Below are 24691 nucleotides of genomic sequence, written 5' to 3' on the forward strand. Positions count from 1 at the left end.
AGGAAGCTATCCATTTCCTTGATATGAAAAGAAAAGAATTTGTTCTCAGTTTCATAAAAGCAATTGATGAAAAGATATTGATAAAAGAATTTCACATGAATAAAGATAATTCTTGGCAGTTTGGTAGTTTGATATCTGGGGTTTACCCATGATGATCTGTAAGGTCCACAATATTTTTAAGGTAATACTATGTGAAGTATTTTACTATATGAGATTTCTTGCGCGATTTTAAGAATTTTTTATTATTATACATGTATGGATACGCGAGGTCCGGAATCACGTAAGTAAAATGTAAGTAGCGATTGAGGAAAATCCGTAATGAATTAACTTCTGAAATTTTAAGGGAAAATTCATAATGTATATATATAGTTTGTCCCTAAATTTGAGACCCAAATGAGGAAAAAACTCCATCGGTGCATGTGAATTATGGGAGATCGCCTAGCAATAGAACGAGAGTCAAATAAGAGCAATTTTCTGTAAAAGATGAAAATTTCTTCTTAGATAAGCTTTCGAAAGGTAATTGTATTGGAAATTTAAAATAAAAATGTATGTCATGATATATATTTGATCTTAATTAGCAAATTTGGTGAATTTTTGTAAAACTGTTTCTGAGATGGTTGGTCAAGGGGTCGGTCGACCATTTTTGGGTTTTTTTTTGGGGGGGGGGGGGACGATGGAGGCCATGAAGACCAGCTGGAGCTGTGGCATTTTCGTAAGAGGCTGAGGCGAGTTCCATAGGGAGGGCCACGAGACGCCCCTAGCCACCCATCTTCTGCTACTTAAATCCCAGTCATCGTTGATGCCTTAGCCTTGGAATATAAAAGCATTTAATCAAAGAAGAGAACATTTTTTTTTTCTGGAGTTGGCGAGTTTGGAGCTCACTCACCCATCTCTCTCTTCCCTCTCTTTCACTCTCTCTCTTTCTCTCCTCCATAGCCGGGTGTTGTGGATTAGCCACCACTCTTGTGGAGCTTGCAACCGGACTCTAACTCCAATCAATAGCAGGGTGAAGAGATACAACATTCTATCCCCATTTCTCTTCTCTTTTGAAGTTCTTAAAGCATGGACCATGAAGCCAAGAGGGTTGTGTGTTTCTAGCAAGACCCTTGGCAGATTAGAATGCATGAAATTTTCCTTATTTGTTTTGCTTTTACCTCATTTTCCTATGATTTGCTTTCAATGACAAGGTATGTCTATGCATTCGCCCTGGTGGTTCTGTTTTTTTCCTTTCGCCCAACCATTTCATGCATAATATCGTTGGTTTGCATGCATGTGGAAATGTATTTCTCGTTTTGTCTTTCTTGTTCCCTCTTTCGTTGCATTTTTGCAATCAGCGTGTTTGAACGAGTTCGTCACTCTTTGGTGGTAAGGGTCTGGCCCTCAGCTCCTCACGTTGTCATGAGGTTGGTTGGGGTAGCTGGTGAGTCCCTTCCGGGGTTGGCGCACCAGACTGGGCACGGATCCAGTCCAGTCCAGCCATGGCCACCCTTTAGATATTCTTTTTCTTTTTCCTTCTTTCACTAAATCCCTCTCTCTTTTCCTTATATCTTTTCCCCTGTTTATATTTTTTTTTTTCTTTCTGGTTTTTCTTCCTTTCAAGTGTCACAGGGTACTTCGGTTGGACCGTCCCTTGCTGAGACAGACCCAACCAGATGCACCCCGATCCGAGCAGAGCTTGGCCAGATGCACCCAACCTAGGATCCACCCTCTTGGTGCGCGTCAAGGTGCCCGGGTAACCCCGTCTCTCTCTCTATCTTTTAGGGGTACTCGACCCTTTGACCTGGATGCCAGGTCTGAACCAGAGGTTCAAACCAGGATCCTTGTCAGGCCTGGTGGTCTGGTCCAAAGGACCAAACCCACACCTAACCCCCTCACGCTTAGCCTTGGCTCTACGGTGGGCGTCGGGTACTAACTGCACCTGGGTGCCCCGTTCTGGGTCTCAACCTTATGCCAGTCCACCTGGTCTGAACCAAGTGTTCAGACTGGGGTTCATCAAGTTTGCATGGTCTGGTCCGGAGGACCAGACCCATGCATTTTAGCCCTAGCCTTTGGCCCCTATGCAGCAGGGAGTTGTTGGGTGCTAGCTGTGCCCAAGCACCCCGTTGTTCAGGTGCTTTCTCGTTGGCTGCCACCCATGTCAACCCGATGGTCCGACCATAAGGCTCATACCAGGGCCTTGAATTAATCGGTGGGTCTGGTCCAAAGGACCAGACCGCAACCCATCGGGTTGCTTTGGTCTTTTGGAGGAACTTGGTGATGGTGCACCCTGGTTGGCCTCACAGAGCTTTTGGGTGTGCTCACTGCACTGTGTGGCACACTAGGCTAAACCTAGTGGTCTGGTGTGACCCAAGGTTCCAACCACCTCGACAACAAGTTAAGTGCTTTAAAAAAAAATAGAAGAGAAAGGGAAAGAGAGATCCGCACATATATGCAAAGTTAAGAGAAAGAAGCATGTGTTCAAGCATTGCCTCGAACCTTGAGCTTACTAATTTAGGTGGGTGCGGGTTCGTTGTCCGACAACCCCATTTAGTTCTTGGCAGCATAGTAGGTGTGTGTCCGGAATGGCCTCGGGGCCACAATGGGTGTCTCAATCACTTTGGCACCCTATGTCTTGATTTTTGGCACATTTGAGTGAGCGAATGATGAGTGAACCCATTCGGATTTTTAGTGGGCTCTTCGCTGCCCTGTTTTAGATGGACTCAAGGAGCGACTCAGTATGTGGTGCTATGCCACCGATACGTGTGATTTTTTCTTCAACCCATTAAGGTTTTGGTCATCTTATCAAAAACCATCATTTTTGCGATGGTTGTCTCTGTATAGTATGACAACCCATACCGGGGTAACGCTGATGTTATTCCCATAAGCTGGGAATATCCTAGATTTCATTCTCGACACGTAAGTGTGATGAATTCATGAATCTCCTTATGGAATTGGTTCCACTTTGTTAGCATCAGAACAAGATGCTTTGCGGACATTAGTAACCCAGTGATGCATATAAGTATAATTGTTCTCGTGACATATTTACATCGTTTCTCCCGCAAGTGCGGCGATCCATCTTGGAAATGTGAATGTAATTTCCATACGAATGAAAATATTCTAGATTTCAATCTCAACACATGAATGTACCAAAATCATAAATCTTCCTATAGAAGTGGCCTCGCTATGCGAGAAGTGCCAACATTATGACATTTGAAGTTCTTCTGCTAAAATTGTACTTAGAAACTTACAATATTTGCTTCAGCTTAATGTACTTGCAATTACACTTATGGCATGTTCTGGAATTGCATATCTCTTGTAATGGTGGAAATGTACACTCACTGGCACATTCTCACGTGATTGAAATGTGTTTCCTAAGATACGCATATGCATCTTTGCCTTTGTTTCTTAAATTGTGCGAATAACTTGAGATTCTGTGATTCTTAGTTCACACTTGCACATAACACAGCTTGACACTAGTACTGCTTAGTACGTAGGCTTTGGTCTCGTGCTAGAGACATAGATGAGTACACAAGGTGCACAACACACTCTGATGTGCAGAATGATCACAAAAACTTAAACACCATAAGGTTTGAAAAACACTTTGTTGTGGTTGTTAGACTCAGTTGGAGTCTTTGGGAAATGGCCCCTCGTGTCGTGAGTGAGCTCACGTATGTCTATACCCTAGTAATGAAAAAGATAAAATGGTGTTATGATCGCTTTCACGAGCGATGTGCTTTTGTTAGATGCATGAGGCTGAGTACATGAATGAGCAAGCTAAGTCCTAGTTTGCGTACCCCGCGGGGACCACGAGGCATAAATACCTCCAAAGGAGGTGTGACTTGATAAATGAGCCTAAGAAAGATAAACCAGTCACGTCCCCATTCACAAAACGGTTCACCTTAGAGAGGGTGGATAGTACAACTCTGAGTGACTAGTCGTTACTACGATTTTGACAGGAGCTGTAGCATCCGTTGACCTTCAGTCACGCAGAGTTAGGGAAGTCGAGGTGATCTTTTAAGATGCCTCACTACTGCAGTAGAATGGATTGCGATCCTTACCTATGCGAGAGTTTCTTTCAGCTTTATGCTGCTCGCATGAGGTTTACTCGGTTTGTAGCATCCCCGGTTACCACATTAAAAATTGAATAACAGACGTCGGGTGCATGGCTCACAAAATGTGAGGTTCCTTCGCGTACCCAAAGGAGTAATTAGAAGAACTTAAATACTAACCAATCACAGCTGACGTACCTTACTAGTTTTTTACTTGCTCTATTTTATGTACCTTTCCTAGCTACTTGTGTTTAGTAGTACTCAGTTCCTTGTTTTACTGCTTTAAATGGTTTGTACTTGTTACACGTGCACTTACTTGACACAGGCATATGTATCTGTTGTTTCACATGTTCCATGATATATACATGCTTCTTTCTTGAGAAATAGAAATATGATTGTTGTTCTTCACTACCTCGCAAGAGTGTTGACCCTGTTTCATGAGGATGCAGGTGATGAATAGGTACAGTGGCGATGCGACGACACATGATAGAGGCTTGGGGACCCACACTTAGCTGCAGATCTTGCGCTTGTTTGGTTTGGGGTTTTGAGGGGTTGATCCCTCTGTTTTGAGAGACTGTTAGATTTGTAATATTTCTGTCTAATTTTGTAACTAAATTTTGGGTTGTATATTTTGAAACTTGTTGGATATGCTTACTTACCTATGGCCCGCTCAGACTTACGACCTTGTTATTTGTTACCCCTTTTACCTTGCTTTCCATTGTTTATCGTATAACCATTTCAAAAAAAAATCCTCAAAAAATCAAAGGATTTTTCCAAGGTCGAGGTTTGGGGCGCCACATGATCTTTTTGCACTCTTTGAGACATAGAAAAATAGCTTTGCTGAGATTTGGCAAGAATTTCATCACATCAACCTTCAACTCGACTATGTTCTGATTTTCCTTGGAAGGATACATTACATGCTCCTTCAACTTGGAGATGATCTGAATCTTCTTTGGTACCAGAAATTATATTGATAATATTGTTTCTTTAATTGAAATCTCTTGATGATCTTTTGCGCTCTTTTAAAACATGAAAGATAAGCTCTCTTGGGATTTGGCAAGAATTTCATCGCATCAACCTTCAACTTGGTGATGTTCTAATTTTTCTTGGAAGGACATGTGAGAAGCTCCTTCATCTTGGATATGTTTCACATCTTTTTATTCCCGAGAAGTAAATTAATAAAATGGTCTCTTTGGTTGAAAATCTTTTTATAATAACAATGATTAAATATCTTTTAGGGATTGTCGGGAGGTTTATCGCATCAGTCTTCAACTTGATGATGATTTAAACTTTTCCTGGAAGGACACATCATATACTCCTTCAACTTGGAGATGATTTGAGTCTCATTTGGCCCCGGGGGTCGAACTCATCCATGAGTCTTCAACTTGACAATGATTGAGAGATCCCTTTTGCAGATAGTTGATTGTAGCTTAATTAATTGGAGAGATATTGAAATTGAGTGGATTCTTATTATCGCCCAAGACATTTTCACTGCCTTATTACCAGAAGAACGATCTTTAAAAATGTGCCATAGCCATGATCAATATCAATTCACTTATGGCTTTTCAACATCATTGAATATTTTCTTTGTCGATCATATCAAGGATTTTTCTTTATTCTTTTAGTTGACCAACAAAAAAGAGTTTGAATTTTCTTCTTTATTCGCAAAAGTCTTGTCCTTCTGGGAGAAATATTGAAGGTAATATGAGATAAGATTTTGTGCAATAAAATTTTGAGATCAACAACGGCTTTTTATGATAAATTGGCAAAATATTTTGAAATCCTTGGTGAAAGAAATCGCTTGACATCCGATTAACACATCTAAGGCTAAATTCTCCTCTCCTTTCCTCAAATGAGAGACGCAGGCTTGACCCTTACCTGAACGGGTAATAAGAAATACTCCTCTCTTCTCAGAAGAAGAGGTGTTTACAAAATGAACTTTAGAAGATAAATAAAGTTTTCGTCAAAACTCCCTATCTCTAGGCTTCTCTTATAAAAAAATGGTCGATAACAAAGGTTGAGAAAAATATCATAGAGGAGTGAGTCCATCACACTCTCCCTGGAAAAAGGGTCCTCAATGACGAGATGGCCTAACAAGAAATGTTTGGGGGTTACAATGAGAACGAGCTTCTATCGAAACTCTCCCTAGAAAAAGGGTTTCTTGTGCAATAATTATAAGAAATTGCTTTGCAAACTATTCACGAAACACAAGTCTCTTTCAAACTCTCCCTAAAAAGGGGTTCAACGAACCAACAAAAATTGCTTGCGAAAAGAACGAGCTCCCTAGAACTCTCCCCATGAGAAAAGGTCCCTCGCAAGAGAAATGATTTATAATTGATTTTGAGCCAAATGACAGACGAGTTCGACACAAAGGTCGAATCTTGAAAGATTGTGATTGGAGCTGCAACCCGAGGGTTGGAAAATAATGATTGACTTTGATAGAATTGATAATATGAAGGCTTGCTTGATAAAAATTGATGACTAGAGGTCTGACTGACAAAATTGATGAAATGGGTGACCCGTGGGTCTGATTGATAAAAATTGATTGATAAAAATTTGGTTGATAAAAATTGATTGACCCGGAGGTCTGAAAATGATTGATTTTGACAAAATTGGTGACCAGAGGTCTGATTGATAGACTGGAGTGACCCGAAGGTCTAATAAAGATTGTTTGGCTCGCAGATCTGAAGATTGGCATTGAGCCTGAACACTAATGCAAGACTAGTGTTTGGATTGAATTTTGGAAGAGTGACCAGTATGAAAACTGAATTTTAAAAAAGTGTCAGCACGAACACTAGGTTTTGAAAAGTACCAGTACGAACACTAGATTTTGAAAAAGTATCAGCACGAGCACTGGATTTTGAAAACAAAGTACCAGCATGAACACTGGATTTTGGAAAAGTACCAGCACGAGCACTGGGTTTTGAAAGTACCAGCACAAACACTGGATTTTGGAAAAGTACTAGCATGAACACTAGGTTTTGAAAATAAAGTACCAACACGAGCATTGGGTTTTGAAAAGTACCAGCACGAACACTGGATTTTAGAAAAGTACCAGCATGAACACTAGGTTTTGAAAATAAAGTACCAGTACGAACACTGGGTTTTAAAAACAAAGTACCAGCACAAGCACTGGGTTTTGAAAAAATATTGAAGCAAACCTGGGTTTGGAAGGAAAGTTTGAGTCAAGACTCGAGTCTTTAAAAGAAAACTAGACAAATTAGATTTGAAAGAAGATTCCAGTCGAAACTCGGATCTTCTAGACCAATTCTTAAATTTAAAAGAGGGTTTGAGTAGAGATTCAAATTTTCAAAGGAAAACTAGACGAATTGAATTTGGAAGAAAGTTTGAGTTGGAACTCAGATTTTCTAGACCAATTCTGAAATTTAAAAGAAGGAAAGAAAATTTGAGTCAGAACTCAAATCTTTAAAGGAAAAACTAGACCAATTCGGATTTTAAAGGAAAGAGTATTCGAGTCGGAACTCGAATCTTTAAAAGAAGAACTAAACCAATTCAAATTTTAAAGGAAAGAAGATTTGAATCGGAACTTGAATCCCAAAGGAAAATAAGACCAATTAGGTTTTAAAGAAAAGAAGATTCAATTCGGAACTCAAATCCCAAAGGAAAACCAATTAGGATTTAAAGAAAAGAAGATTCGAGTCAGAACTCGAATCCTGAAGAGAAGTAGAAAATTTGAGTCGAAACTCGAATCTTCGAAGAAAAACTAAACCAATGTGGACTGGGTTCAAAAACGTTGACCAGCAAAACTCAGGTTTAGAGAGTTCGACCAGTAAAAACTAGATTTAGAAAAAGGCTTAACCCGAAGGTTGATTTTGGCAAGATTGGTGAGAATGGTTTTGATAAAAGACTCGACCCGAAGGTTGGATTTGAAAAAGACTGGTGTTTTAAAAAGTGCTTGTTGATTTATGATGGAAGATCTTCAATCTTCACCCTCACGATGACTTGGACAATTTTTCGGGGTCTCAGGATTTGTCGCTTATTCTAAATGGGTAAAAAATCGATGCAGATGCATATGGATGTAAATAAATGCAAAGTGTAGATGAAGGCAAATATATGAGATGCAAATGAATGCAGATAGATGTAAATGAATGATGAAAGACTTTGTTTGATCCTGCTTGCATACAGGGTATTCCAAATAAAAGACAGGTTTCATAACAAAAGATGCCACAGTGTATTCTGGAAGGAAGATATTCAGATAAAAGAATAGTTGATCATTATTTGAAGGAGATTCATTAAGAAATACAAAAGATAGAATAGAAGTTTTTTACGTGTAGAATTTTTTTAGATGTCAGGCATTGATAAGATCAGGTAATTCTACTCCATTTGCATTAATCAGACGATACGAATTGCGTGGTAATTCTTCTTTGACCACATAGGGACCTTCCCAGTTTGATGACCATTTGCCACGTGGGTGGTGCTTGAGATGAGTCGTTGATCTAAGGACCAAATCGTTAACTTGAAATCTTCTTTCGATGACTGACTCGACATATTGTCTAGCTATTCTCTGACGATAAGATTGAGCGTGCTCTGCCGCCTTGAGTCTTCTTTCATCGAGTAGATCAAGTTGTACCAACCACTGTTGTTGATACTGATCGAGCGGTAGCTCTAGAGGAGATGCAAATTTAAGAGCGAGCTTCTGAACATAAAGAGGTAGTACCACCTCGGTTCCATAAACAAGCTCTGAAGGAGTTGCGTTGGTCGGGGTCTGAATGGTGGTTTGATATGCCTATAGTGCATCATGGATTTTCTCGTGTCAATCACGACCCGTCTTAACGGTTCTTTCCAAGATGCGAATCAGAATTTTATTTGTAGCTTCCACCTGACCGTAGCCTTGAGGATAATAGGGAGCTGAGAAATGATGATGAATTCTAAATTTTGAACAAAAGATCTTCATTCTCTCATTCTTGAAATGAGTACCATTATCTGAGACAATATCGTGTGGTATGCCAAAACGATAAAGAATGTTCTTGTGGATGAATGAGACTACATGTCGGCCTTATACTTTACACAGAGTAATAGACTTCACCCATTTGGTGTACTCTGTTGTGGCAAGAAAGTATTTATGGTTATTAAAAGCAGGAGTAATTGAGCCTACCACATCGAAAGCCCACATAGAAAAAGGCCATGGAGATACAATCGATTGCAAATATATGGTTGGCGCATGAATAGAAGGTGTGTGTATCTGACATTGAACACACTTCTTCATGAGACAATAGCAGTCTTGTTGCATGGTTTTCCAATAATACTCTGCCTGAATGATCTGCTTAACAAGAGTTTGGTAGTCGACATGGTCACCACAAATACCTTCATGTGCTTCTCGGATGACTTCCTGTAAACACCCCAAATTTTCACTCACCTCCCCAGTACTTCCACGCAGTCATCGCAACTGGTCCTCCGAGATCTCTAGAGAGCAAAATGGTCAATTCATGACTCTGGACCATGCAGAAGTCCAAATTTCATTTACAATTCTCATATTTTCCACATTGTGGCTCAAATCTTCACTCCCAGTCACGGATTTCCAAAGTCTTACTCATATCCCATTTTACCCCCCCAAGACTCTGAATTTCAAAATGTTTCTCGGGAAAACAATCCGAATACTTTTCAAAATTGATTTTTAAATTTTGTAAACTGGACTGGCTCTGCCTAAAGGAGGCGACGAGGCTCTAAACCTAGAATGTTTATTCCAAATTTGCAAAAAGACTTTGAAGTAAATAAAATCTTGCTATTTACCCTCTTTATCCACAATTTCAAAATCGTTTCATAAAAGTGCTTTGAAAAGCACCCTCTTTTAAAAAAAATTTGTAATTACGTCAAGTATCGTTTTATAATTGTTAGTCAGTTCAGAGTTTTATGAAAATTCCAAAATGAGGTTTTAAGTTTTGCTTTTTTTGCTTTTTAATCTTTGTTTTTGAATTCCAACCAATAAAAAGGCAAGGTGGGGTCCACCCTGAGGTGGTGCCACATTAGCCCTTCTTTAGAATTAGGTTTTACTTAAGCTTTCTGAAAAGGCCTAAAAAGGAGGAGCTTCCTCACTCTGAGGTGGCGCCACCCTATGGCACTCAAAAATTTGAATTCCAAGGGGGGGGGCACTCTAAAGGGCCGCCACCTTGGATCTTCTTTAAAAGTTAGCTTTTGTTTTCAAGCTTTTTTAAAAAGCCTAAAATTGAGGAGTCATCCCCCTCTGAGGTGGCCCCTAAAAAAAAGAGATTTTTCCTTTTTATTTATTTGTTTTTATCATCTCAAAATAAAAAGTGGCCCCCACCCTAAGGTGGCACCACAATGGAAGTCCCTTGAGATTTCCTAGGGTATAAAAAAGCCTTCAAAAAGTAAAATCGCCACTTTTGAAATTTCCTTAAAAATAGTTGCTTTAGCTAGGTTTTAGGTAAAGTAAAAACTAAAAAAAAAATCAAATGTTTTCAAAAAGCAAATCCGCCCCCCTTGAGGTGGCGGCTCTCCAAAGTCTTCTTTTCCTTTTATTCTTTTGTTTTTCACTTTATTAAATAAGAAATGTGGGCCCCATCTTGAGGTGGCGCTATATTGGGATCTTCTTTAGAAAATGTAAAAATCGAGAATTTCGAAAATCAAATGCTCCCCCTTTACTTTTCCTACAAATTAGGAAAAGCAAACTTGCTTTTTGCTTTTCCTAAGAAGTAGCTAGCTTTCTTTAAAACCCCAAAGCCGTCCACCCTAGGGATTGTCAATGATTTTTTTTTTGTAGTCCAATTAACCCTCCCCTAGCCATCGAACAGCCATTTGCCATGAATCTTCATCTCCTTCTTGAAAGTATCTCTAGCCGCCCCTTTGTGATCCCACGAAATTTCCTTAGAGATCCAAGCTTCACCTTTTCCAACTCCATTTTTTTTGCCTCTATTACACAACATCCCCCAAGAAAGCCGACCTCTACTTCCTTCATCCTTCATCCTTCATCCTTCTTCCTTCTTCCTTCATCCTTCCACCTTCCATCAAGCAATCAAGGAGCAGCTGAGTACTAAGGCAGCCATATCTTCCATTGTTACAAGACCCACCAGCACGACGTGGATCCTTATTAGCTCAAGCCAAGTGTGAAAACGACAAGGTAAAGCCTCCATCCTCCTTTTGTTTCATATTTTGTGATTTCATATATCCGGGATTCTTTCTATATATATAGATGTCATGAGATCAGTTCTTAAGATCCATGTTGATATAATCTTCTTTGTAGACACCGTCTGAAAGGAGAGGCTCATCCAAATAAATGGACAAAACCTTCCTCAGAGACAATATATATTAAATGAATGATCATCTTCATTGATCGATTTTCCATATCATGTCATCATCAATATGCATATTTCATGTTAGACAAAATTTTCTTTAATTATTATTAACATTTTTCTTTATGATTTATCTTAATACGGCATGAATGTTAATAGCTTCTCTTGCATTTTTGTAGCACTCTGATTTTTCATGCTCAGTCCATACGTTATTTCATGTTTGTATTTTCTTCAAAAAATCTTTAAAAAATCATATAAAATGCGTATAGTCGTTTCTGATATCCTGCAAAAATTTCAGAATCATTTGAAATCGTTTGCTTTATTCAAAGTTCAAAATGCTGGACCGGGTTTTTAGACTTGGAAACCGCTAAGTGTGTCGGGTCCTGGGTTGTAAATTTGAGATCTCCCTCATGGGAGATCCGATTACTGGTCTGAAAAATGCAACAGTCTTGGAATTCAGTCTAGTATTTGATGTGATTTTATCATATTTATTTTGAAAAATTTTACTCTCTGTCAAAAATTGAAAGGCAGGGGTCATGTGTCAGAGCCTGATACGAGTCCCCGGAGCTCTCAATCAACTTAAGTCAATCATAGTTCTCAATCTGTTGTTGTAAAACAAGGGCTGTAAAAAAGTAAGTTTATACTCAGGGTGTCTACTATTTGAGGTCAAATTTTCATAATTTTTAGAATAGATTTGATATCTTTCCAGTAATTTTAGAATAATTCAGTGGTTTCATTGTCCGTTCCTGTTCTTTTGGTTCATGAATCAGTTGTCGTATTTAAATCTTTACTGTCAAGAAGTCAAATGCCAAGTATGCAAAAATAAAAATTGCTTATCTATATAGCATCAGTACCCTATTAAATTTTTGGAATTTCTGGTAGCATATTACTATTTTTTATCTGTTTATGGGAAATCCTGTTAAATCTATACGTGTCAGAGTTGGACCAGTGCTATAGGAGTCGTCATAGGTCAGATCCCAAGACTGTAAAAGACAAATTTGCTTATTTTTCTATCTATTTGCAACATGAAAAGTTTTAGGAATTTCCATGGTGAATTACTCTGCTATTATGTTGAAGACCGCATTCGATTCGCACCTGCAGGCAAAATTTAATTTAGTTTAGGCTTTTATTCAAAAGTTCATATTAAAATAATGCCTTAAAACCCAATTTCGGGTACTACTCCATTCCTTAGGATGATAGGATTGCTCATGCCGAATTTGGCAGGATTTTACATTTATTTGATGTCCGGTTTAGTCGTATCATCAAAACAGGGTTCTTACAGGACCCTGATTTGCGCAAGACAAAAGTGAAATTCGTATTTTTGGTAAAATTTTCAGAATAATTACTGATTTTAGTACTTTATTATGTTTAGTAGCATATCATCATGCTCCATTTTTAATTTCATCATCATTTGAATTTCAAAACTCCCACATTTTATCAAAATCTCTTCAAAAACCTTAATTTCAAAGTCACAATCCTGTTATTAGGGGTATTTTGGTCATTTTAACCACAATTCTGAATTTCAAAATCTTTCTTATCATATTTTCTTGCACTTCCATGATTTCAAATCATATTCTTATCAAGGTGGCATAAGATCGGGTTTATATCCAGATAAATTTGCTAATTTATGGATATTATAAAAAAAATCAGGAAAAACCTACATGTCTATACTAATCCAATTTCTAGCTTTGCAGGGATATTCAAAAGAAGGAGTTGAGTTTCTTGTTTTATTCCTTTTATTTTAGCGATGTAAATGTAAAATAGAAATCCGGAATAAGAGTTACTTTTATGCTTAGAATAGGGTGCATAGCATATAATTTACTTTCTGTAATATCCTGATATATGATTCATGCATCTTCTTTGAAAATCACTATGGATGAACATGAATGGAACGTGCACCAGTTCTTAGGGAGTTGATGAACTCGGTGGAGTCCGTATTTATGGTCATAGTCAGATTACGGATGAGACCTAGATTCATCATCTTCGTATTAGCCACATTGAGCCTACACTAATAGGCTATTTTCAAAAGTCATAGCATATTTCATATTTTGCAAAATGTTTTAGAATTAAATAAGTTAAATTCCAAGTATATTTGCGACCATAGTCAGAAATATATAATGAATTTACCTTAATTCAATTCTAAGATGCACGTTTTCAAGTGACTTTCTCAGAATTTCTCAAAATATCTTCCAAAAGTTGCATTCATTCATTTAAGCTGGCGTGCATCATGGAATTGTGTGAATTTTGGTTTTTTTAAGAAAATCCTATTTTAACAAAATCAATTTCTCAAAAGATACCTTGAAATTTTTAAAATTTTCAATTTTCTCAAAAATTTGATTCTCAAAAAGGATTATCAGTGAATTTTCAAAATCACAAAATCGATTTTCAAATTCTCAAAGCTAGTATTCTCGAAACTTCAATTTTCCCAAAGATTAGATTTTCTCTTGTTAAAAGGATTCCCAATGAATTTCCAACGATTTTCTAAAATCAAAATTGATTTTCAAAGTTGGATTCTCAAGAGGTGTTTTTCCTTAAAGTTGTTTGTTCTCCCATAGTTAGGGTTTCTCAAAACTCCTTCTATTTTCCAAGGATTTTCACTCATTTTCTGAATTCACACATGACTTTCTAAAGTGTATTTTCCAAAATTAGGGAAGTCGATTTTCCTTAAGTCTTCAAAAGTTTTTCAAAGTCATCAAAACCATTTCATCAGGATTTTCTCTGAGAAATTGATTCTCATCCTTTTTTGAAATATTTTCCTTTCAATTTTTAAGACATTTTAGAAGCATACATCATATTTTCCAATATGCATTTTTATAAATTTTCATAGCACATGCCTGAATTCTTTGTGCATCTAGGATAGGACATCAATTTTGATAATTAAGTTAAGCTAAGCACTCTTTGATCCTTGGTTCGATTACCCCTGGTAAAGGCGCTAGTAAACGGTCGAACCTCATACCGACAGGCGAGCCCCATCCTACGGATTTTTCCGCTATTTTCAAAACAGAGGCGAGTATTTTCAAATTCATTTTCAAACTTTGGTCCAGTTTGAATTGAGGGATCTTTCCTCTCTCTCCCGCAGGGAAAAGAAAAATTTTGCGACGATAACACTTTCTTGGCTTCTTTCTCGTTGAAGCACCTAGAATACTCGACATTGAACCCACAATGATAGAGAACATCAGCAAGAACAAAATATCGGGCAGACATGCATTGAATTGCTTTCTGCTCCCTCTTTGATAATTCTGGTGGAAGTTCACCAGTTTTAATAAAAATTTTAATATCTTGGTACCAAGGCTTCTTCTTTTACTCCGCCTGGTTGATTTGCATAACTGGAATGAAGGCAGACTAGTCGAATCTGTCAGTTTCAAAAGTGCGACATGATTCGTCATCTTTAAAGGTCATGATAGAGCCTAAGTTGGCTAAGCCGTCAGCTATTTGATTGAATTCTCTTTTGATATGAAAAAGTTGAAATCCTTCAAAGTTATCAATGAGGGCTAAAACAATCTTTTGATAAGGAAGTAGCTTTTGATCTTTCACCTGCCATTCGACTTTGACCTAGCTGATGATGAGCAATGAGTCGCCAAAAGCGTGCACTCTCTTGACATTGAAATCTTGTAGAATTCTCAAACCTTGTATCAGTGCATCATACTCGACCATGTTATGAGTACATTGAAAATTGAGTTTAAGGGAAAATGGATTGTCTCCTTATCAGGGGTGATCAATAAGATCTCAATCGCTATGCCAGTCATATTCTTGGAATCATCGAAGAATACACTCCAAACTGAAGACTGCTGAATGTTATGGATGCGTTAATCAGGGAAATCATCCTCGACCTTCACATCTTTTGACAAAGAAAAATTGGCTAGCTAGTCGGCGATGGTCTGGCATTTGATTGACTTCTGAGAAACATACTCTAGTTCATATTGCATCAACAGAACTTGCCACTTGGCGACCCGTCCACTGAGGAATGGTTGTTCAAGAATATACTTGAGAGGATTAAGCTTTGATAGAATTTTGATTTCTAATGCTAACAAGTAATGCCTCAATTTCTGGCACATCCAGACCAGTGCTAGGCATGTCTTCTATATTTGAGAGTATTTCTTCTCGTAGTCAATGAAGGTCCTGCTCACATAGTAAATGACATGCTCTACTCGACTGTCTTCTTCATTTTGGGCCAAGAATCTGCCACAAGCGGTTTGATTGACTGAGACATATAACAAAAGAGGCTTTCCCAATTCTGACGGCTTCAGAACGAGAGAATTGAAAAGATACTTCTTGATACGTTTGAATGACTGCTAACACTCTGGTCCTCATTCGAACTTAACCCCCTTTCTAAGTAGATGATTGAAAGGTTTACACCTCATGGCTAAATTGGATATGAATCGTCGGATTGACTGCATACGTCCTTGAAAACTGTGCAACTCTTTAAGATTGGTCAGAGGTGGCATATCAATGATAGCCTTTGCCTTAGTGGGATCTACTTCTATTCTCCTTTTGCTGACCATGAAACCAAGTAACTTGCCTGACTCTACCCCAAAAACATCTTTCTGAGGATTGAATCTCAACTTGAATAAAATAAGTCGCTTAAAGACTTGACCAAGAGCATCAATGTGGTTTTCTTCCTCCTTGGATTTGACCAGGATATCATTGACATATGCATCCATAATCATATGCATCTGGTTATGAAAAATGACAATCATTGCCCGCTGATAGGTTACCCTTGCATTCTTAAGTCCAAAGGGCATGACTGTGTAACAAAAAGTGTCCCACGATGTAGTGAAGAACGTCTTGGACTGGTCACGAGCAGCCAACTTGATTTGGTCATATCCAGAATATCTATCCATAAAGGAGAACATGGCATGACCAGTCGTGTTGTCGATCAAGAGATCAATGTTGTGGAGTGGATAGTCATCCTTTGGAGTAGCTTTGTTGAGATCACGAAAGTCAATACAAATTTGAACTTTACCGTTCTTCTTGGGAACTGCTACAATATTTGCTAACCAATCTAGATAGTCTATTGCTCGAATGAATCCAGCTTTGAGTAAATCCTCAAGTCCTTCCTTGACCTGTTACTCAATTCGAGGATCCATTTTTCTCAACTTCTGCTTAACCGGTTTGACCTCCGACTTCAAAACAAGGCGATGTTCCACCAATTTGGGGTCTAAATCTCAGCATATCCTTGTAAGTCCATGCGAACACTTCTTTGTATTGCTTGAGAAAATCGATGAGTTTTTCCTTCTCATCTGTGCTCAGACTAGTACCAATCTTGAGAATCTTTAGACTATCCTCTGAACCAATATTGATGTCTTCAGTTGGATCCTGAACTAGGGATGATGGCTCATCTTGCTTCTGAATCGCTGTGAATTCTGGCAATTCTTGAAGAGATGAATCAAATTCTGGGAGTTCTTCTGACTGCTTTGTTGTCATACTGACTTATGTTCTTGTCTTGACCTGATAGATCTTTGCGGGTTTCAAAATGACTGAAGAATTGATGATGAGTTTCTTTATTGATTTGGACGATATTCTGAAATTTTGGGAAAGGAATAGCATTTAGAGAAATTTGCCCATTATAAAACAAATTACGCAAAATAGAGAAAATAATGACAACAAATTTCAAAGACAAATTGTAGAGAGAGAAGAGAAGGATGACATCCAGATAGACGAGAAAAATCGATAACTTTATTGAAGACTTGAATGAAATGATAACAAGAAAAGAGATGAAATGAAATGACACCGTCCCTACAAAATGCAGAAAGCAAAGAAATGAAGTAGAAAAAGAATGATGGCAGATGCTTTTAATGGATCCCCTTGATAAAGACAATATCCTTATGAGATCTCTTGCCTGTAAATCCCAATCCTGCTCTGCTTGGGTGATGGTCAAGGATTACTGGCTCTAGTCATCCATCTTCGTTCTTACCCAAGCCTTTGAAAGGTTGATAATCATGCTTCAATAAAAGATCAAATCCTTTCTTGGCTTTTATAAACTATGTAAATAAAGGATGATCTCTGAGAGTATTGTAATCAAGATGACCTCTGATTTTAAAGAAATGTGAGCCTTGCCATCGGACCATCGTTGTGATATGCTTGGTGGATTGCGCTTCCTCTAGCTTCAACATTTCGAGGCTTTCACTAAGAATAACCTCATTGTTTTCCCTGATGCTAGGGATATCGACTGTATAGGTTGGTCTGGGAATCATTGGTTGTGGCAGCCTCTCTTCTGGATCTTCCCTCAAGATCGTAGTAATTATGTCGCCTTTGGACCATTTTATGCACTGATGAAGAGTAGACCGTACCACATTTGCATTATGAATCCATGTGCATCCCAATAAAATATTGTATGTCAGTGGCACATTGACGACATGGAAGAGAACCATATGGACAGAATAATTGATGAATATCTCTAGGAAAATCTTTTCTTTTGCAGTTTGTCCATGGTTGTCGAAATCGTAGATAGTGATGGGATCGGAGAGGTATTCTTCTTCCTTTAACCCCAGAGCATTGGCGGTCATTTCAGAATAAATGTTGAGGCTACTGCCTCCATTGATAAGCATATGGGGGACGGTCATTCCCCTGGTTCGTACTACTATGTATAGTGTATTGTTATGGAATGCATGAAGCTTAGGCAGATCCTCATCTGAAAAGGTGATGAGGGTGTTGTTCATGGCCTGGTTGACAATCTGGGTCATGTCTTCAGGAGTTATGCTTAGTTTTACTTTGATTTCCCACAATAAATCATGCAGGACTTGCTGGTGCTCAGAAGAGGCATGTGCCAACTCGAGGATTGACACATTTGAAAGGGCAGTGATCGGTTTATAGGCGAAATTGATATTTTTCTTGACCGCTTTGTCCTTATCTTGAATAGCCTTGATGAAACACTTAGGAAACCCTGGAATTCTTCTGCTCACTTCAGAGGATGCCTTAGCAGGCTCCCTTGAGACATTCAGCTTGCGGAAAGCTAAGACAAGATCCATCTTCTGGGTACTGGATTGGGCCCGCTGTAGCACCAAGACCTGATATTGAACATGAATATCCTCGTTGGGACATGGCTAAATATGATTATGTGGCTGAAATAGATGGTCAGATATCATTGTTGTCGAGTGTTGAAGGAAGGGCTGATTAAAGATAGCCATCTTTTCATCTTTGCCACCTTCTACCAAGAGATTCTTGTCAATATAATCTTGAATGATATTTTTTAGCATGAAGCAGTTCTCAGTGTTGTGCCCCGTTGTCTGGTGGAACTTGCAAAATTTGTCTTTCATTTTCCCCATGACGACTGGGGGATCGGCCATCTTTGGGAGTTCGATCATTTCACTCATGAGCATATACTCAAGCACGGTTTCGAGTGATTGATCCAGTGGGGTGAATTTGCGATTATAGCTCCACCCTTCATGCTTCACTTTCCGTTGCGGTTTTGGCTCCTGCTCAATGGCTGACAAAGGTAGTTTGTTATTTTGTGGGAATGACTTACTCTTTTGCTCATTCTTGCTCGGATTCGAGCCTGCAAAACTAAATGATTTTCCCTTATTTTTATGATGGTTCTTGCCATGACCCGCATCGATGGAGTAAGTGAAATGAGTCTTCTTCTTTGACTCATGCTAACTACTATTTTTGGTGAGGGTGATGCCCTTATACAGTCTATTTTTCATACCCAGCTTGAGCCATTCGGCTTGCTCTGTCAATTCAATAAAGGTCTTTGATGGAGAGGTCAAAATCAGGCCCCTTAAGGGTTGCAAAAAGTTATTCAGGATCAGTGATAATGCATGTCCTTCTGATATTAGATCCCTCATTTTATTGCAAGCGGATCTCCATCTGTGAATAAAATCCCTGGCCTTCTCATTTTTCTTTTTCTTGAGGCTGTAGAGATGACTGAGGGTTGGAAGCACTTCGGCATTAAATAGGAACCGCTCAATAAATAGATTGACCACTTTGTCGAACTCCTTCAACTCAATGGGATTGACATGTTCTAAATACCACTTAGTTGTCGTTTCCTTCAGACTGCGAGGGAAACAAAGGAATAAAGCTCGGTTGTCTCGCTTGAACTTGGCACATTCAGCAAAAAACATGGCGAGATGTGCTTTAGGGTTGCCAGAACCATTGAATTTGATGAACTTTCTGGGGAGATTGTCGAGATTTTCATCCCCATCTAAACCATAATAAAAGTCTTCACTCATGAATACCTTCTTGCCCTTATTATGAGCTTATAGATCCTTGATCATTTTGACCACATATTTAAGCAGTGGCTGAGTAGGGTCATCAACAGACCAATTTTTGGATTTGTAAGCCGACCCTTGGCCGTGAGTCGACTTCTAAAAGGCTTGTTGAGCCTCATATTCTTCATCAGTATCGCCCACTTATTCGGCTTCATCAGAGGTATCCTCGTGTTGACTCTTCCTCTTTGAGATTTTCAAATGCTTCTTTATTGTTCGACCCTTAATCTTCTTCTTGCTATGAGTCTTTCCCGAACTAGCTTTTGTTTGCTCAGACAACATTTTTTTCATCATTCTCTAAAACAGCGAGTATATCTGGGGGTCAATGTCATCATTGGCCTGTTGGCTTCGGTTCCCGACAGATCGTGGAGAGGTCATTTCCTGTTCAGAGGCTGATACGCTGGACGGGTGCGGTTTTCTTGTCGGACCTTCTTTGAATCATGTAGGATTGCAAATGCTCTCTGCAGAATAAAATGGGCAGTTAGATTTAAAGAGTAGTTTTTTTAGGACATGACAAATAGGGGGAAAATATTTGGTGAGAGTTAGGTTGACAATTTGAAGGATATCTCATTACCAAGGATTGGGTCATCGCTGGAATCACGACAATTGCATTGTTATTCTTTGTAAAAGAGATAAACAACTAAAATATGCCTTGTTACCTAGGTGAGGTCATCAAACCATAATAAAAGATTATTTGCTAAAGAAGAATGGTTTTATTAATAATAGACTTAACAGAGGGGGGGCAGACAAACAATTTGCCACCACTCATGATAATTAGAAGACACTCGAGGACCAGGAAAAATAGTGAGAGTAACAAAAGAATCCCAACTATGCTTGGCAGAATGGTACGTTTCAAACCACTGAGCAGACTTCAGATCGAATTCTGGCATAATGCCTGACAATAATCGAGCTTTAATGCGCTTTTGTCTCTGCGAGAACTATCTGACACATCGCTCTGGCTGGTAATAGACAGAAAAGAAAGGTCTGAGTAACTTGAATCGCTTGCCATATGCATAGGTGTACCGAAGGAATGACTCATGACAGTCGAAGTAATCCCACACAATTTCTTCTTCACGGAGGTTCTCAATCAAAAAATTATATCGGGGTATAGGTAGTGGCTTCTTGCTATTATACCTGAATGAGCTGGCTCGAGATGGCACATGTCGGAGGAACAAAGACTGTAGTGTGTAGATGCATCTTTCTACTAAGATAGAATCTTTAAGCACGAAACGAGTCAATCCACGATATAAGAAAGCAAGTGCGGCCATGGCAATAGAGAGACGGTTGGTCTGTCGATTTTCTCATCTTCGCAAAAGCTATACTATTCTGATGTCCACGTAGTTTTGTCCATCCTGGAAGAAGGCTAGTCCTACTATACACAATATCATTGCATGTTGTACTCTCTCTCGAATTGCTCGAGATAAAAAATCGACTTCTGTAAATGTCCCATGTTGATAGAGTTCGAACATGTCTACGTATTGATTTCCATATGCCTTGATCAATGGCCAAGATCTGCGTCCTATCACCCATGCTAGAGCATCGCGGGGGTCGAGTCCCTTTACGTTGATCAAAAATTGCTGCTTTATTGGATCCTCTGGCTGACCCGCTGGCTTAGGTTGACTCATGATGTTTGAGAATTCGTCTAGTAGTAGAGCCATCGCTCTCCATGCGAACCAGAAGGTACAGGTACGCAGATTTCACTGCTCTGCTAATGCTTGAATCAAACTGTCATTGATGATTTGTTCTCCTACTGCTGATGCCAGTTTCAATCCGCAGTCACTTAGATGGTCCGGAAACGTATGAGAGAAGTTCTTGAGCCAAGAATAATACGACCAGGGAATGAAATGTCCGGTGTTCAGAGTTCGATGATTGGGGAGACCTTGCCACACCTCATAAGAGATATGGCCCTCAGGAAAGACTGAATCAAGCTGACTGGATGTCATCAGGATAGACTGGAAAATAAAGAGAAAATAAGGACAAGACATGAGGAAAACCACACGATTTTGAAGAAATTGCAGGCAGAATCAAAACAATACTGGAACTTCGAGATCTAGAGGAAAGGAAGGATAGAAATCACCTAAAGTTTTAAAGAAAATAAAGAGGATTTTTGAAACATCATCCAAGGTTTGATAAAATAAAAGGAATATTAGATAATTCATGAAAAATAGAGGATTTTGAAAATTGTTTAGTATTTTTTGGAAAATTTATGAAAAATATGAGAAAATAAAGAGAATAAAGGGAAATAACCAAAATACATTCAATCACATCCTGTACAAACAAGTATGCACATACAACATTTCCTAAAGGCTGACTCTAGATGCACACATTTTGAAATAGTTGTAGGACTCTAACCCTAACTCTAAAGCTTAGATCATATGTGTCCAATCATGCTATGTCGATATACTCGAGCCAAGGCCAGTTGTACGTGGGATAAAAATAATTCTCCGGTTCTAGACTCATGTTTTTCAACATCCTTAAGCTCTCGTCTGCCAATATACTTTGGACTATGGCCCTTAGTACGTGGCAGGGGAGTTTTAACCCAAATAGGTGGCCCAATTGTGAGGTTTTATCCCAAACTATGGTTCTGGAAGAAAGCCTAGCAACATGGTGGTCAGGTAAAAGTAGGTGTAACGCCCCAAAAATTTAACCTTAATTATAGTTCAAATATTAAAATTTCGAGACCAATTTTTTTTTATAAGTATAAGTAAATCAGATCTTATAATGCGGAAACGATTTTTAAAAATGGTTAAGACTTTGGGTGCGGTTATACTAAAGATAACAATCAAGTCAAAATGTACGAGATATACACATTTCAAACCGCGTATAATATAAGACTGAAATATGAAGAGTTTTAATTTCATTTCAAATCAGAGTATGAAAACAATACTTCAGACTCTACATGATCAAGTACTTAAAATGAAAAGATCATGAATACCAAGATCGCAAGGTAAGAGCAGACCCTCGATGATGCAGCTCCACCAGCGCTTCGCTCCACCAGCGCTTCGCTCCAACTACTCATCATACTTTACCTGCATTACCTGTCCCCCCATAAAACGGGGTTAGACTCGCTAAAGTCTGGTAAAGTAACCCAAACTCAAACTTAAAGAAAACATATCAAACATTTAAAGGTAAAGATATATTATTCATCCATCGTCAAGTGATAGACAAGGGAACAATGTCCTATGAGTCATTCATTTCAAGCATTCAAACATAAAGCATTTAAAAGCATTTCATCACTTAATATTCTATTCAACCTTAACTCACGTAATAAAGCATAATCTATATGCATTCAAGTCATACAAGCCATCGCATATATATATATATGACATCCACAGTTGTTATCATCACAAAATTTTTCCCTTCCCTTGTGAGAGAGAAACAAATTTCGCGAGTCATACTCGACCAAAGTTTTGAAAATTGATTTGAAAATTAACTCGCCTCCGTTTTGAAAATTTGCGAGAAAATTCCGTAGAATGGGATCCGCCTGTCGGTACGAGGTTCAACCGTTCCTGGCGCCTTTACCAGGGGTAATTGAACCAACGATCAATTACGTGCTTTAACTTTACTCAAATATCTAAATTATGCTCTATTTTTCCTAGAATGCATAGATAATCAGGCTTGCGCTATAAAATTTTGAAAATAATGCCATGTTTGAGAAAATATGATGTTTGCTTTGGAAAATTGAAATATGCTTGAAAATTGATTGGAAAAGTACTTGAAAATTGAATTCCTGGGAAAATCATTGAATTTCATTGGAAATCAGAAATTTGCATTGGAAAGTAATTTTTCAGAAAAATTTGAACTTTAGAAAATCGATTTTGAAATTTGGAATTACTTTTCAGAGAAAATGGATTTGAGAATTCTGAGAAAATCTAAGAAATTCATTGGAAAATAAGTTTTGAAATGAAAAATGGATTCTCAGGAAACTAGGTTCTCAGGAAAATGGAAAATCTGAGAAAATTGATTTTTTTGAAAACATGAGACTTTGAAATTTGAGAATTTTAAATATTGGAAAATCTTGGTTTGAACTTAGGAAATGCTTTGAAATCTCTTTTGAAAACTCAGGATTTTGAGAAAATCAGATCCTGAGAAAGACTTGGAAATTCTTGAGAAAACTAAATTTTCTGAAATTGAAATTGGAAAATGAATTTGCAATTTGAATAATATGAATAAATGAATATGAATTTGAAAGAGAATTTCAATTAAGGAATTGGGAAATCCTTTTAAAACTTTGAGAAATGCAGTGCATTTTTTAAGTTAGCCTAAGAGTGTAGGCTGAATGTGGCTAATATCAAGATCATAAATCTTGGTTTTCTTCGTATTCTGACTATGGTCATAAATACAAATCCCATTGAGTTTATAAACTCCATAAGAGCTTGTGCATGTTTCATTCGTGTAAACCATAGTGAATTTAAAATAAATGTGCATGAATCATACATCACATATTGAAATTTGCAGAAATTAAACTATATGCAATGCAGCCCTATTCTAAGCAGAAATGTAACTCTTATTCCAAATATTACATTTCTTTTTACATTGAATTGAATAAAATAAAGAAATAAAGTGACTAATCCTTCTTCTTGAATGTTCCTACAAAACTGGAAAACAAGGTTAGCACAAAAATGTAGGTTTTTCTGAATTTACCCAAAAATATGGGAAATTATCGGATATTATTCAGATATAAACCCAAATTCATACCCCCTTTGATATAAACATGATAAATAATGAATAAATTTCAAAAATAAACTTGGAAATTCGGAATTAGGGTCAAAATAACCAAAATGCCTCTCATGACCTTGAAATCAGGGTTTTCTGAAAGAAATTTTGTAAATTTTAGAAATTTGAAAATCAAATGAAATAAATCAAATATAATATGATAAAATATGATGACATGCAGGAAAATTTAGAGAATTTAAATTTAGAATTTCGAAATTGTGATCAAAATGACCAAAATACCCCTGATAACAAGACTATGGCCTTGAAACCAGGGTTTTCTGAAATAATATTTACAAAAATGGAAAATGTGAAATGCAAATGACATTAAAATTAACCCTAATATGATTATACATGCTAATTTACATGAATAAAACCCTAAAATGGCGAAAATATCATAAAATATCAAATTTAACCTGATTTTTGCTTGATTTTCGCTTTTGAATTTAAAGATAAACTAACACATTGAGCAAATGAA

Source organism: Nuphar pumila, chromosome 16 (genome assembly GCF_984573655.1).
Source record: "Nuphar pumila chromosome 16, dmNupPumi1.hap1.1, whole genome shotgun sequence".
Classification (NCBI taxonomy): domain Eukaryota; kingdom Viridiplantae; phylum Streptophyta; class Magnoliopsida; order Nymphaeales; family Nymphaeaceae; genus Nuphar; species Nuphar pumila.